Source organism: Cherax quadricarinatus, chromosome 41 (assembly GCF_038502225.1).
Source record: "Cherax quadricarinatus isolate ZL_2023a chromosome 41, ASM3850222v1, whole genome shotgun sequence".
NCBI classification, from domain to species: domain Eukaryota; kingdom Metazoa; phylum Arthropoda; class Malacostraca; order Decapoda; family Parastacidae; genus Cherax; species Cherax quadricarinatus.
In genome coordinates this window covers 9,598,876-9,611,032 of record NC_091332.1, presented here as the reverse complement: position 1 = coordinate 9,611,032, position 12,157 = coordinate 9,598,876, and the positions used below count along the sequence as shown (strand labels likewise).

Genomic DNA, 12,157 nt, shown 5'->3' with positions numbered 1-12,157 from the left:
GTCTGGAGTTTTGAGACTCTATGATCGCGGGTTCTATCCCCGCCTTGCTGCATAAACCTACGGGTTTAGCGCTTCCCCTTGATTATAATAATAATAATCTATCCCCGCCCGTGGTATGGTTTCTTTACTTTCATCTGCCAACTTTGTGCAGTATGTCCATCACAAGCTCAGGAAGCAGCGCTCGGTACAGTGTAAGCTGTCAGTGGCTTTTACAAACCCAACAAGAAAAACAAAAAAAAGTGCCACATTCCTAACTTGTACACTGTGCTGCATGGATTGGTCAACTATTTGACATGTTTATGGTGGGTTATTTTTTTTGACTTGCCATTTTTCAGGGTATATACCTTAGTGTATATCTTTAGAGGTATGCCTTAGTGTATGAAAGTCACTTCGTCTGACTTTTTGGGATTATCCTAAGTAATTTACACTATGACTATTGTACTTAGTGTAGTAGTGCCTAAATAAACTTACTAATGGCCCAAGTCGGACCGAAACGTCGTCGTAAGTGGGGTGTCTGTCTAGGATCCCCAGGGAAATTAATAACTGACTTTTTTGGAGGTTATCCTAGGTAATTGCGCATATGCTGCTATGTATGATAATTCATGTAACTATTTATGTGTACTTGTATCTGAATAAACTTAATCCTACATCTTGGTGCTGGTGAGGGGCTCTTGATCCATGGATGGGGCTGGAATGCCTCCCATTTCCCTTCCCCCTAAGGGTTTAATGTTACCCCATCATGTAATAATAATTGGGTTCCCCTAGTTTATTTACACTTATGTTATTAATGTACTGTATAATACATTTGTAAAAATTAAGCCGGTGGGAGAATTGGACCTGCCTCGCATGGGCCAGTAGGCCTGCTGCAGTGTTCCTTCTTTCTTATGTTCTTATGTTCTTGTACTCACCTATTTGTGGTTGCAGGGGTCGATTCACAGCTCCTGGCCCCACCTCTTCACTAGTCTCTAGGTTCACTCTCTCCCTGCTCCAAGAGCCTTTTGCACCTCTTAAAGCTATGTATGGATCCTGTCTCCATTACCTCACTCTCCATATTGTTCCACTTCCTGACAGTTCTAAGGCTGAAGAAATACTTCCTAACAACCTTATGACTCACTGAATTTTTGACTTCCATTTGTGTCCCCCTTGTTCCTGTGTCCCATCTCTGAAACATTCTAGCCCTATCCACCTTGTCACTTCCTCTCAGTATTTTATACATCATTATCATGTTCTCCATATCCCTCCTCTCCTCCAGTATCACCAGTTTGAGTTCCCTTAACCTCTCCTCATAAAACATACCCCTTAGCTCCTGGACTGGTCTTCTTGCAAACACCAGGCCCGGTGAAGCAGGAGCTTTAGCCACCAGGCCTGGTGGCCCGGTGGCCTGGTGGCTAAAGCTCCCGCTTCACAGACGGAGGGCCTGGGTTTGATTCCCAGCGGGTGGAAAGATTTCGACATGTTTCCTTACACCTGTTGTCCTGTGCACCTAGCAGCAAATAGGTACCTGGATGTTAGTCGACTGGTGTGGGTCGCATCCTGGGGGACAAGATTGAGGACCCCAATGGAAATAAGTTAGACAGTCCTCGATGACACACTGACTTTCTTGGGTTGTCCTGGGTGGCTAACCCTCCGGGGTTAAAAATCTGAACGAAATCTTATCTTATGTTTCACTAGGTTTGGGTTGTATACTGGTGCTGCATACTCCAATATGGGTCTTACATACACAGTGTACAGTGTTGTGAATAACTCCTTACTTAGATGTCAAAATGCTATTCTTAGGTTTGCTAGGCATCCATATGCTGCAGCAGTTATTTGGTTGATGTGCACCTCAGGAGATATGTATCTGTATATACACTGAAACTTTACTTATTATTCTGGGATACACTGAGGGTATTTGACCAGTTGTACAAGTGTTAACAGATGTGTCATGTTTATTTTTTTTTTTCAGTATGCCTATTTGTGCTAAACTATATGTTTTTATATTCTTGATTTTACATTGATCTGAAATATTCTTTGGATTTTGCTGTTTATTATTAATAGTGTTTAGGGTAGAGTATAACAGATGCATGCTTAATATCAATTAACAGGGTCTCTTATAAACTAAGTCACTTTGTTTGGCTTTGTTGAGTTACCCTAGGTAAAATCTTCACAATGTACTCGTGTGCACACGTATGTGTGTGTGCATGTGTAAACTCACCTAATTGTGATTGCCCCACCTCTCTTCTGCCTGCTACTGGTTTCACTCTCTCCTGGTTCCATGAGCCCTATCATACCTATTCTTAAAGCTATGTATGTGTGTGTGTGTATGTGCATGCATGTACTACTTGCTTGTGCATGCATGCACATTTGCATGTGTGTGTGTATGAATGTGACATTGTGGTTAATTAAAGACATGTGAGCAAACACAAAGAAATACTGTAAGTCCATGAGCAAAGAGAAACAGGATACAGGCAAAGCAAAAACTTCCTTAGTGTCTGCTATATAAATAGCTGGAAATCAAAGGAATAAGATAAACAGACTAAAACTACTTGCATGTGCTGGAAACATGGATATTATTAAAATAACCGAGACTTACTTTAATCTGAAAATAGGGACATACCTGCTGAATGTCACATTCAAGGGTATATATTATTTCACTGTTAGAATCAATAGGAAAGGGGCTGGAGTTGCTAATGTTTCGTAAGAAATTATATAGAGGCATGGACAACTAGTTTTAGGTGTGATATACGGACCTCAAAGCCTAGATAGTACCTACGATACACTTTTATGGGATAAAACTGCTAAGTCATCAAGATACAAAAGTTTAGTTTTAATGGGATATTTTAATTTTAGCCAAATTGACTGGAGCAGTTTGAAAAGAAATCTCTGTACAGGTCTCCCTCAACATTCACGTTTTCAGCTTTCGCGGGCTTCATACATTCGCGAATTCCCAACTGCCAAATTCCCAGCCACCAAATTCCCAGCCGCCAAATCATATTCAAGTTTCCCGCCACCTGCGAGTCCCTACTACCCTCCCACCGACCCCCGCAACTGGCAGCCAGCCCTCCCACCACTCAGTGTGGTGAGTGTTTTGTTTGTTCATTATTTGCTATTAAACTACAGTATAAATAATGTAAACACATTCATGACTGCATATTGGAAAGGCTATTCGGACAGGTATTGGACGGTGACATCATGTGTTTACTCTTGAACACGGCAAAGAATCAAACATTTCTGCTACTGCTAATAATAACAATAGTAATAATAATAATAATAATAATAATAATAATAATAATAATAATAATAATAATAATAATAATAATAATAATACGATATAATTGAAGAAGGAAATTGTACAAAAATACGAGGGAGTGGTTGACACATCGTCAGTGTGACTTTGTTTATGCTGGAGTGAACATTAGTCTCCCTGCTCTTCCAAACATTTCACAATAATTCATTGTTTGGTGCTTGTAGATTGAGTGCGACTGGAGTGGTTGAGGCAGTGATAGAGGTAGTGATAGAGGCAGTGGTAGAGGCAGTGGTAGAGGCAGTGGTAGAGGCAGTGATAGAGGCAGTGGTAGAGGCAGTGGTAGAGGCAGTGATAGAGGCAGTGATAGAGGCAGTGATAGAGGTAGTGATAGAGGCAGTGGTAGAGGCAGTGATAGAGGCAGTGATAGAGGCAGTGGTAGAGGCAGTGATAGAGGCAGTGATAGAGGCAGTGATAGAGGCAGTGATAGAGGCAGTGATAGAGGCAGTGGTAGAGGCAGTGATAGAGGCAGTGATAGAGGCAGTGGTAGAGGCAGTGGTAGAGGCAGTGATAGAGGCAGTGATAGAGGCAGTGGTAGAGGCAGTGGTAGAGGCAGTGATAGAGGCAGTGGTAGAGGCAGTGATAGAGGCAGTGATAGAGGTAGTGATAGAGGCAGTGGTAGAGGCAGTGATAGAGGTAGTGATAGAGGCAGTGGTAGAGGCAGTGATAGAGGCAGTGGTAGAGGCAGTGATAGAGGCAGTGATAGAGGCAGTGGTAGAGGCAGTGATAGAGGCAGATAGAGGCAGTGGTAGAGGCAGTGATAGAGGCAGTGGTAGAGGCAGTGATAGAGGCAGTGGTAGAGGCAGTGATAGAGGCAGTGGTAGAGGCAGTGATAGAGGCAGTGATAGAGGCAGTGGTAGAGGCAGTGATAGAGGCAGTGGTAGAGGCAGTGATAGAGGCAGTGGTAGAGGCAGTGATAGAGGCAGTGGTAGAGGCAGTGGTAGAGGCAGTGGTAGAGGCAGTGGTAGAGGCAGTGGTAGAGGCAGTGGTAGAGGCAGTGATAGAGGCAGTGATAGAGGCAGTGATAGAGGCAGTGATAGAGGCAGTGGTAGAGGCAGTGATAGAGGTAGTGGTAGAGGCAGTGGTAGAGGCAGTGATAGAGGCAGTGGTAGAGGCAGTGATAGAGGCAGTGGTAGAGGCAGTGGTAGAGGCAGTGATAGAGGCAGTGATAGAGGCAGTGGTAGAGGCAGTGGTAGAGGCAGTGGTAGAGGCAGTGATAGAGGCAGTGATAGAGGCAGTGGTAGAGGCAGTGATAGAGGCAGTGGTAGAGGCAGTGATAGAGGCAGTGATAGAGGCAGTGGTAGAGGCAGTGATAGAGGCAGTGGTAGAGGCAGTGGTAGAGGCAGTGGTAGAGGCAGTGGTAGAGGCAGTGGTAGAGGCAGTGGTAGAGGCAGTGATAGAGGCAGTGGTAGAGGCAGTGGTAGAGGCAGTGGTAGAGGCAGTGATAGAGGCAGATAGAGGCAGTGGTAGAGGCAGTGATAGAGGCAGATAGAGGCAGTGGTAGAGGCAGTGAGGCAGTGGTAGAGGCAGTGATAGAGGCAGTGGTAGAGGCAGTGATAGAGGCAGTGATAGAGGCAGTGATAGAGGCAGTGAGGGAGGCAGTGAGGGAGGCAGTGATAGAGGCAGTGATAGAGGCAGTGGTAGAGGCAGTGATAGAGGCAGTGGTAGAGGCAGTGATAGAGGCAGTGGTAGAGGCAGTGGTAGAGGCAGTGATAGAGGCAGTGATAGAGGCAGTGGTAGAGGCAGTGGTAGAGGCAGTGGTAGAGGCAGTGATAGAGGCAGTGATAGAGGCAGTGATAGAGGCAGTGGTAGAGGCAGTGATAGAGGCAGTGATAGAGGCAGTGCTAGAGGCAGTGATAGAGGCAGTGATAGAGGCAGTGGTAGAGGCAGTGGTAGAGGCAGTGATAGAGGCAGTGGTAGAGGCAGTGATAGAGGCAGTGGTAGAGGCAGATAGAGGCAGTGGTAGAGGCAGTGGTAGAGGCAGTGATAGAGGCAGTGGTAGAGGCAGTGATAGAGGCAGTGGTAGAGGCAGTGGTAGAGGCAGTGATAGAGGCAGTGATAGAGGCAGTGATAGAGGCAGTGGTAGAGGCAGTGGTAGAGGCAGTGATAGAGGCAGTGATAGAGGCAGTGATAGAGGCAGTGGTAGAGGCAGTGATAGAGGCAGTGATAGAGGCAGTGGTAGAGGCAGTGATAGAGGCAGTGATAGAGGCAGTGATAGAGGCAGTGGTAGAGGCAGTGGTAGAGGCAGTGGTAGAGGCAGTGATAGAGGCAGTGATATTTACTAACATATATCTTATAAATAATAATAGTACATTATGAATAACATTTATTATTATTATTATAAATGTTATTAATATTAACATGTACTATTATTATTTATAACATACGTATATGTTAGTAAATACCACTGCCTCTATCACTGCCTCTATCACTGCCTCTATCACTGCCTCTATCACTGCCTCTATCACTGCCTCTATCACTGCCTCTACCACTGCCTCTACCACTGCCTCTACCACTGCCTCTATCACTGCCTCTATCACTGCCTCTACCACTGCCTCTATCACTGCCTCTATCACTGCCTCTATCACTGCCTCTATCACTGCCTCTATCACTGCCTCTATCACTGCCTCTATCACTGCCTCTATCACTGCCTCTATCACTGCCTCTATCACTGCCTCTATCACTGCCTCTATCACTGCCTCTATCACTGCCTCTATCACTGCCTCTATCACTGCCTCTATCACTGCCTCTATCACTGCCTCTACCACTGCCTCTATCACTGCCTCTACCACTGCCTCTATCACTGCCTCTATCACTGCCTCTATCACTGCCTCTATCACTGCCTCTACCACTGCCTCTATCACTGCCTCTACCACTGCCTCTATCACTGCCTCTATCACTGCCTCTACCACTGCCTCTATCACTGCCTCTACCACTGCCTCTACCACTGCCTCTACCACTGCCTCTATCACTGCCTCTACCACTGCCTCTATCACTGCCTCTACCACTGCCTCTACCACTGCCTCTATCACTGCCTCTATCACTGCCTCTATCACTGCCTCTACCACTGCCTCTATCACTGCCTCTACCACTGCCTCTATCACTGCCTCTACCACTGCCTCTATCACTGCCTCTACCACTGCCTCTATCACTGCCTCTACCACTGCCTCTATCACTGCCTCTACCACTGCCTCTATCACTGCCTCTACCACTGCCTCTATCACTGCCTCTACCACTGCCTCTACCACTGCCTCTACCACTGCCTCTATCACTGCCTCTACCACTGCCTCTATCACTGCCTCTACCACTGCCTCTATCACTGCCTCTACCACTGCCTCTATCACTGCCTCTACCACTGCCTCTATCACTGCCTCTACCACTGCCTCTATCACTGCCTCTACCACTGCCTCTATCACTGCCTCACCCACTGCCTCTATCACTGCCTCTACCACTGCCTCTATCACTGCCTCTACCACTGCCTCTATCACTGCCTCTACCACTGCCTCTATCACTGCCTCTACCACTGCCTCTATCACTGCCTCTACCACTGCCTCTATCACTGCCTCTACCACTGCCTCTATCACTGCCTCTACCACTGCCTCTATCACTGCCTCTATCACTGCCTCTATCACTGCCTCTACCACTGCCTCTATCACTGCCTCTACCACTGCCTCTATCACTGCCTCTACCACTGCCTCTATCACTGCCTCTATCACTGCCTCTATCACTGCCTCACCCACTGCCTCTATCACTGCCTCACCCACTGCCTCTATCACTGCCTCACCCACTGCCTCTATCACTGCCTCACCCACTGCCTCTATCACTGCCTCACCCACTGCCTCTATCACTGCCTCACCCACTGCCTCTATCACTGCCTCACCCACTGCCTCACCCACTGCCTCTATCACTGCCTCACCCACTGCCTCTATCACTGCCTCACCCACTGCCTCTATCACTGCCTCACCCACTGCCTCTATCACTGCCTCACCCACTGCCTCTATCACTGCCTCTATCACTGCCTCACCCACTGCCTCTATCACTGCCTCTACCACTGCCCCAACCACTGAATTATTGTGAAATGTTTGGAAGAGCAGGGAGACTAATGTTCACTCCAGCATAAACAAAGTCACACTGACGATGTGTCAACCACTCCCTCGTATTTTTGTACAATTTCCTTCTTCAATTATATCGTATTATTATTATTATTATTATTATTATTATTATTATTATTATTATTATTATTATTATTACCATTGTTATTACTATTGTTATTATTAGCAGTAGCAGAAATGTTTGATTCTTTGCCGTGTTCAAGAGTAAACACATGATGTCACCGTCCAATACCTGTCCGAATAGCCTTTCCAATATGCAGTCATGAATGTGTTTACATTATTTATACTGTAGTTTAATAGCAAATAATGAACAAACAAAACACTCACCACACTGAGTGGTGGGTAGGCTGGCTGCCAGTTGCGGGGGTCGGTGGGAGGGTAGTAGGGACTCGCAGTGGTGGAGGAAGTGGTGGAGTCTGTGGTATTTAATAACATACATGTTATTAAAGCATAACATGTATATATTTAGTACAATTTACGACATTTTCATGTATTTTATGATTGTTCATGGTTCAACAAGTTAAGCAGTATTGTATTATATTTCCCTACAATATATTGAGGCACCAAACATTCACGGTTTTTCAACATTCGTGAGGCTCTTGATCCCCTAACCCTCGCGAATGTTGAGGGACACGTGAATAGGGACAGTAGATGTAAGGAAACGCGCCCAGCATTTCCACCCTTTCTGGGGATTGAACCATGGACACTGTGTGTGTGAGGTGAGAGCTTTGCCTACCAGGTGGTGAGCGATTGGGAAACTCTCCCAGATGTAAAACTGCACTGCTTCACATCTCAACTCCTCACTCCTCATGGAAAATGGTCAGCACTATTTCAATGGTTACTTGAGGATGATTAAGAGTTGCTCATTTGTTTTATATCAATGTTAACAGTTTCCTGTGAATTGATAGGCTCTGCAAAGGCTCAAAGTAGCCCTAAAAGCCTCCTCAGTTTGGGGCAGCAGAATGATAAAGGGTTAATCTCTCCCCTTCAGGTTCATCATGTCATGGATGGCAATAATAGCTGCTGTTATATTCCCCAACCTTGGGGGATTAGTAGGCTCAATTTTCACTGCAAAGAACATCCCCATCTGGTACAACGAGGTAAGTTGCTGCCTGCATGCATATAAATATACGATATATATACCTCCCTATATAATATATATATATATATATATATATATATATATATATATATATATATATATATATATATATATATATATATATATATATATATATATATATATATATATATATATATAAACATTATTTTGTTGCCAAATTTTCAAGTTTTTATATTCAACCCCAACCTTTGTATTATCCTTTGTACCTGTGTACCTGGGTACCTGTCTACCATCTTACTATCATATTATAACCAAGACATTACCATTGTGATTTTTTACTATTATTCTTTTGGTACTTTAATTGTGAATTTTATTTTGTCAATTTAAATCTATAGTTATAATCTTGATCTTGTCAACAACCTATACTAGACTCTAGTGCAATTGCAAGTACCATTTCAAATTGTTTTTTTATATTATAAGTTTATATTATAATTCCTACCATCTGTCCATTTAACTTTTCTTACCATTACTTAATTTTAGTCCCTTATATATTTTCTCCTTTATTTTAGCTTTATATAACTATCCTAGTTTATATATCCACAACTGTTAAAATAATCAAGGTGCTATTCTCAGGTGCTAAAGTAGAATAAGCTCACAATTTTGCCATTATATTCCAAAGCTCATTTATTTGATTACCACTTTGTTGTTCACCACAACCTATATTAGTCCCTTTTTATTATAATTTTAAACTATAATTCTAACTTTAAAAAATTACCTTTATAGTACTACCTACTATCATATTCCCAAGCACTATTATATGATCATCATTTTATTTGTATTAGTCCCTTAGCTCATTATTTTACATTTGTTAAATAATTCAGGTGCTCTTTTTTAGCTTAAGACTATTTACTTTGTTTTATACTTAATTCTAACTATAAATTCACTACAAATCTTATGATTACAAGCATTGATCCTGATACCAACCTCTTATTTAATGACTTAAATGAATCAAACAGTTACTGTAATTACTACACTGCAGAACAATCAAAGGCACTTCTCAGTGCCAACAACAACATAACTATCTTTAACTACAATATCAGATCTTTAAGCAAGCATTACGATGACCTCATAGCATTACTAAATTCCTTACATGCCAATATGTCCATCATTACACTAACTGAAACCTGGCTAAAGCCTGATAGTACAGATGTCTATGCCATTCCTGGTTACACAGCCATACACAACTGTAGGCCAGACCAACAACGGGGTGGCACAGCCATATACTACTCAGACCAACTAGAATGTATCACTAATACTTGCACAAGGGATGAACATGGGGAATATATAATAGCTAAATTCAAATCCAAATACCTACAAAAACCTCTCACATTGATAAACATCTACAGAGTTCCACAGTCAAACATTAGCCAATTTAGTCAAAATCTAGGAAGTATGATAACTGATGCACGCATGAACAAAGATCACTTACTACTCTCAGGTGACTTCAATATAAATCTCCTGCAAGACCAGGACCCACACGTTACTGAATTCACAAACACGATGAGTAACTGTATGTTACTACCAGCAGTAACAAAACCTACAAGAGTTACAGAGACTAGTGTTTCCCTACTTGACCACATCTGGACCAACACCATATCCCCTTTAAAATCAGGCATAATTACAGATAATACCACAGACCACTACCCTACTTTCCTCATAACAACTCTTGGTAAACTACCCCAAGACACTACTAAAGTCACCTTCAGACTTCACAATGAGGCAGCCATTAATAACTTCACAACAGCATTAGCAAACATTGATTGGCACACTGAGCTAGAAATCTATACAGATATTGACGAATGTATTAATAATTTTCTAAAAAAGACCCAATACCTCTATAACAAGCACTGCCCTAAAAAAACTAAACAGATGACAGCAAAGAGACTGAACAGTCCCTGGCTAACACCCAGCATTCTCAAATCCATAAATACAAAACACCAATATGAAAAGCAGTACAGAATGGGTCACATAACCAGAGACCAAACAAAACGTTACTCGTCAATCCTAACCAGCCTGATAAGAAGGGTAAAAAAATTGTATTATGAGAACAGATTATCCAACTTACGAGGTGATATAAAAAAGACCTGGAAAACCCTATCAGAAATTCTGGGAACAAAAAAGATATCACGAAATAGCGAAATAAAATTAGCAAAATCAGATGAACCCCAACTCCCACCAACAGAAACAGCAAACAGACTCAATGATTTCTTCTCCACTATAGGACAAAACCTTGCCAATAAAATCCCAAGCTCAGATACCCCACCAAATGACTACCTCACCGGCAACTACCCGAACACACTGTTCCTAGCTCCGACTAACCCATACGAAGTCTCCCTTATTATCAATGCACTAAAAAACAAGGCAGGAGATTTAAGTACCTTACCACCCTTTATATACAAAAAAAGTGTCACAAGTGCTATCTCCAATCATTGCAACACTCTTTAACAAATCCATTGAATCCTCCACCTTCCCTACAGTACTCAAAATAGCAAGGGTCACCCCGATCCACAAAGGAGGAGACCAAACAGAGTTGAATAACTATAGGCCAATATCCAACTTACACCCTCTCTCAAAAATCTTCGAAAAATTAATTCATAAACGAATCTACTCCTACCTTATCTCCCAAAACATACTCAACCCCTGCCAGTTTGGATTCAGGCCTAATAAAAATACTAATGATGCTATTATACACATGCTAGAACATATATACACTGCAATAGAGAAAAAAGAAGTCCCACTGGGGATCTTCATTGACTTACGTAAAGCTTTTGATACAGTTGACCATGACTTGCTCCACGTAAAATTGTCACACTATGGTATAAGAGGGCACTCCCTCAACTACCTCAAGTCATACCTCAGCAACAGAAGCCAATATGTGTACGCAAATGGGGCAAACTCTTCTGCGCAACCAATTACAGATGGTGTCCCACAGGGAAGTGTCCTTGGCCCTCTTCTCTTTCTCCTATACATAAATGACCTTCCAAATGCTTCGCAATTACTCAAACCCACACTATTTGCAGATGACACTACATACGTCTTCTCTCACCCGAGCCCAGTCACATTAGCCAATACTGTAAATACCGAATTACAGAAAATATCTACCTGGATGAGGACTAACAAACTTACACTAAACATTGACAAAACCTACTTCATTCAGTTTGGTAACAGAGCTACAGATGTCCCTCTTAACATAATGATAAACGGATCACCTATCACAAAGCTAACAGAGGGAAAATTCTTAGGAATCCACCTTGATAATAGACTCAAATTTCATACACATATACAACAAATTTCTAAGAAAATTTCCAAGACTGTAGGCATACTATCGAAGATACGGTACTATGTTCCACAGTCAGCCCTCCTGGCCCTATATCACTCTCTTATTTACCCCTATCTCACCTATGGAATTTGTGCATGGGGCTCAACAACAATTAACCATCTCAGACCACTAATTACCCAACAAAAGGCTGCAGTTAGAATGATAACAAATTCTCACTACAGGCAGCACACTCCACCAATATTCAATACACTAAACCTACTCACCATACAAAACATCCATACTTATTACTGCACCTATTACATACATAGAACACTTAACTCTGATATTAACCCTTCCCTCAAACATCTCCTTGCCAACCT

General features: G+C 42.6%; 1 protein-coding gene across 5 annotated transcripts in view; it reads left to right on the top strand.

Annotated features, from left to right (window-relative positions):
- Window positions 1-229: 229 nt before the first annotated feature.
- The window catches only part of LOC128695762 (uncharacterized), a 93,092-nt gene continuing 81,164 nt past the window's right edge, over window positions 230-12,157 (top strand). Inside the window, exons 1-2 of one of the 5 annotated variants that reach the window (XM_070092981.1) lie at window positions 230-302; window positions 8,387-8,495. The gene's annotated coding sequence lies outside the window, so the exon portion shown is untranslated. The remainder of the gene's footprint in view (window positions 303-8,386; window positions 8,496-12,157) is intronic. The other 4 variants (XM_070092984.1, XM_070092982.1, XM_070092983.1 and 1 more) reach the window with 4 other exon arrangements.